The sequence below is a fragment of the Alosa alosa genome, chromosome 12 (genome assembly GCF_017589495.1).
Source record: "Alosa alosa isolate M-15738 ecotype Scorff River chromosome 12, AALO_Geno_1.1, whole genome shotgun sequence".
Taxonomy (NCBI): domain Eukaryota; kingdom Metazoa; phylum Chordata; class Actinopteri; order Clupeiformes; family Clupeidae; genus Alosa; species Alosa alosa.
The window spans coordinates 6,992,679-6,997,158 of NC_063200.1; the positions used below are offsets into that span (position 1 = coordinate 6,992,679).

At 47.5% G+C, this 4,480-nt stretch overlaps 1 long non-coding RNA gene across 1 annotated transcript; it reads right to left on the minus strand.

The window, feature by feature from the left end:
- Nucleotides 1–267: 267 nt before the first annotated feature.
- Nucleotides 268–3,731, minus strand: LOC125304757. Its single transcript, XR_007195275.1, has 2 exons — nucleotides 3,361–3,731; nucleotides 268–1,963 (listed from the first exon to the last, which is right to left on the minus strand). It is a non-coding gene; the product is annotated as an uncharacterized LOC125304757 (long non-coding RNA).
- Between the last annotated feature and the right edge of the window lie 749 nt (nucleotides 3,732–4,480).

Sequence of the window (4,480 nt, forward strand, 5' to 3'; positions counted from 1 at the left end):
TTTTAGGAAGCTACTGTTGGCCTTAATTAACTACTGTGGACTTCTTCCCTCAGTGAGAATAAAAGCCCTCTCTTGAAAGCTGTTCCTATATGTGTAGAAAAACTATACAAAGAATTTGTTTTGTGTGCTCAATTAAAACAGAGCATTTTCAGTTGGACCACTATTACCAGAAAAGAGAGAATGGCCACTGATAATCCACTTTGTGTAGTTACTGTATGTTTCGTACAGTATCAGCGCAAACAGCAAAAACCAACCCGACCCAGTTCACAATCTTCATCATCAGCATTTAATCAAGTGAGGTGCATAAAGATGCAAATGACAAGCAACTGAATCAAGGAAAGCTTTGGTGCAGTATATTAATAGTAATAAAAACCCGGCATCCTCTCAGACGCGGGTATGTCATGCCTCCAAATCGTCCAAGTATTCAGTTTCTAGGTAATCGGAGGACGAGGAGGTGCTGAGGGAGGAGAGGTCATCGCAGCAGTCCTCAGCGTCGGAGAAGGAGGAGGTGTAATGGAGGCCGGACAGCCGGTGGTACTCCTGCGAGGGCACCTCTGGACAGGCCTGCCTGACGCTCCGACCTCCCTTCCATGTGAACCCGCTCCACGCGTTCACCAGCTGAGTGCAGATGGCACAGCCCATGGTGTCGATCACACAAACTGGACAACTGGACAAACTGACATGCACACCCGCAGGCACACACATATACTGATCTTCTCGATATGCAGTCTTAAACACACATCAGATCCCTTCCACACAAATGCTCCTGTTTGCTGTAGAAAATGAAACAGCCTCTGGTGTGACTTCTGATAGCAGCAGATAAGCACTCACAGACATCTTTTATGTGGATATCTGGTGTTTCAGGGCACATTGGCGAGAATGGCATCCGTTTCAGCACAACTACAAGTATGTTCAAGATACCGCAGCAGAAAAAAAAACTGTCAGTCTTTACACATTCAACCACTGCCACATCCCCACTGATTCACCTTCGGCACTGAGCCATAAACACCTTGATGATCTGACGGTGACACGCGCTCAGACATTACACACACACACACACACACACACACTGGTGAAAGTCTGGGAAAGTCTGAGTGACTGGTGTAAGGTGATAGTATGACTTGTCTTCTGTCTGACCAGTGGGGATTAGACCTCTCCTGACATCATGGCTTTTTGCCCTGGGGTTTCACACACAGACGGGTGACTGAATGGGGATGCAGTGAAGAGGAGTGAGAGTGAGCGAGCGGGACGATGAAAGGGGCATCAGAGGCATCAGTCACTCAGGAAGGTAGGCGGCTAGCCAGGCAGACTTGCTTTGTGTGCGTCTCCAACGCAACAGGTAGCCGCCTCGCTTGGGTGCAGCGCCTGAGGCCGCCCAGGGGGAGAAGGTTGGCGGGAGTTCAGAGTTCACGGGTTCAGTGGCACCGCTCCCGGAGCGCGCGAGGTAAATATTTACAAGAGCTTATCCCCACCAGCGGTGCTGCCACGAAAACATCCCCTCCTCCACCACATCTTCTCCAGTCTTCTGTGGATCAAATATCTCTCACGCCCTCTCTTCTCCTCTCTCTCTCTCTCTCTCTCTCTCTCTGTAACCTCCCTCTTTTACTCTCTCTGGTAATGCTATGAGTGTTTAAATGTTCACACACATCCACATCCACTGCCACACACTCACCATCCACGACAGGGAAGGAAAACAGCTCTGTCCCATGTGCAGAAAATCAGCGTCCACCACATCCAAGCTCTCACTGTTGCAGTAGTAGTTGGGTGGGGACTGGGTGATGAGAGTGAGTCATCCAGCCCGTAGCTGGACTGTAGGTGCCCTCAGAGTGCCGTGTCCCCCTCTCCTGTGTGTTGGGTGCCCAGGAACAGTCCTGCAGTGTCAATGGAGCGTCCGGCAAGAATGACAGTGGAGGGAGAGCCTCTTAGAAGACATCCAGAGTTTTTTCTGAGGTCCTGTTCCTGTCTGGGAAATTGAAAGAATAGAGAGAGAGAGAGATGAGGCTTCATACAGATTATCAGTAGTAGTAGCAAAAGCTCAGTGTCTGGTTTGACATCACACATTTTGGTCAATAGGACACTCATGCAGGACTTGCGTGAGTGACAGCAGAGGTGCGTTCACATTCGCAAACATAGGTGGACGTTTGGGTGAACGTTGAGTTTTGGGTGAACACATTTCCAGCAGATTTCACATTATATATTTGCACTAGCTCCAGAATTTACAGCATGTGGAAAATGTCCATTTGTTGTGCATGTCCATAAGAATGTGCATCATGCAATCATATATTATCTCACATTAATCTCATTACATCACATTTCCAAAACCTTTTTCAAAGAGGTCACCACTACCACAGGACCAAACCCACTGGGCTGCCCAAACACAGCTCCTGCATGTGTAATCTCTTGTTGGAACATCTATCCCTTCTGCACCAATGCACTTCGGCGGCCTTTTTTCTGTGAGGAAATGTCAGAGCCAGCGAGCCGGCATTAATGACACCCATGAAAGATTCATTGTAGTGAGGCCGAATAGCATGAGTCTGTCAGGCTATGGATGGGTTGGAGACACCCACCCACCCCTGTAGACACAATAGAGGGACTCACCTTGCCCCCACACACACACGACACTCTTGTTTCCTACACGCCACAGTATTGTCCCGGGCGCTCTTTTCGTGTGCATCATTTGCATTTTAAGGGTGTGGGGATGGGGGTGCGCGCCCCACCCAGCCAAAATAGCTTCCAGTAATAGCCTGCCACAATCAGGTCATTCTGTGGAGATTTCCGCTCCACCTCAACCAAAAATCTGTTTCAACCCTCTCTGCTTCAACCATGACATGTTAAAACATTTGAGTTTAGGGTTAGGCTATTTGTGCAATATCCTGTTTTTGGGTTGAGATGAAAGGGTCTTTGTTCAGTTTCATGTCAGCCCCCAGAAAAAAAAAAATTTTTAACCATCCATGTAATCTGTGACTTCATTGAACAGAGGGATTCAGGCATCCCTGCATCTGGTATAGATTTTTCTTCTAATACTTCACATTCTGATAGGTGACAAGCTTTCATCTTCATCCTTGATCTCAATTTGCACCCACTCTTTGGTAAATTAAAAAATATTCTGAATCCCTTCAGGGGACGAAATGGGTTCATGCAGAGCATGGAGCGGCAGGTCTGGACCAGAGCACGCAGCAGCCTGCTAGCACCATCCATGCTAATGTTTTGACTGGGTGCAGAGAGCCAGCTGGATCACTCAGTGGGAGACAGATGCCTCCGACAAACAGACAGTATTTTTTTTTTATTTAAAAAGAGAAGGGAAAAAAAGTGCCCGAGGAATATTTAACACCTGCTCTGCAGAATCAGGACGGGTCCTACCTTTTGAGAACACGTCTTTCTCTGCGACCTCCTCGATGCCTCCCTCCATCCTTGTCTCTGTACCGGCTCTCTTCTCCTCCTCCTCTCTCTGCATATCCTGCTACTGGAGGAGAGGGGACTCAAAATGACATCACCACCACCCTGATACCCCGCCCCCCTTCTTGTTCTGCTTACACACACACACACACAGCAGACACACTGTGTGAGTGAACACACACTCACACACACGCAGTCGTGCACACACACACCCTTTCGTGATCCTCCAAGGATGCTGCTGGGGACAGGGGTGGTGTGTGTAGCAGAAGAGTGATGGGGGTGGGGTAGCACGAGATGGATGATTGCAGCTGGAGTTCCCAGCATGCAATGCAGGTCAGTGGCCTTGCTGAGTTTAATCAATGTGATTTCAGGACTGCCATTATGAGCTCAGACATAATCAGTCTCAGACACTAAGTAATTCCAGATACATGAATAGGCAGATGGTGACGATCTCTATTTATTGCCCCTTAGAGAATGATTTAGTCCATTATTGGATTGTCCCTTCTACTCTGTGAAAGTCTGTACGATTTCTCCATTTTGGAAGAGCTGGCAGTTGTTTTTGGAGAAAAACAAATGATCTTGTTGAAATGAGATCACCATCTGGGCAGCGTCGAGCACTCAGCAATGCAGAATCATAAACAAAAGTTAATGTTGTACGGAGGGTCCCTCCAACAGCATTAAAACAAGGGGCGAAGGCGCCGACCCAGTTCATATGATTTCAACTGTGACATTCCCCATTTTCGTACACGTATGGCTAAGTCTGGAGTCAGAGTAAAGCTTGGGGTATGGCTCATCCCTGGTCCAAAGCAAACAAGCTATAGACCCTTTCAATAATAAAAACAAAAACAATGCTTGAACATTCTATTTGGTTCCCAATCTACTTCCTCTGCATTAAGATAACATATGGAATGTTAAAACGGAAGCCTTGTGGGGCCAACTATGATGCTGATAATGGAACTCTCTTTAAAGGGTCAAAAAAGACAGAACACAACTCTGAGTGTGCTAAAAAAGCAAAGATGAACCACCCAGGGAGAGAGAGAGAGAGAAAGAGAGAGGCAGAGAGAGAGAGACAGGGAGAGAGAGA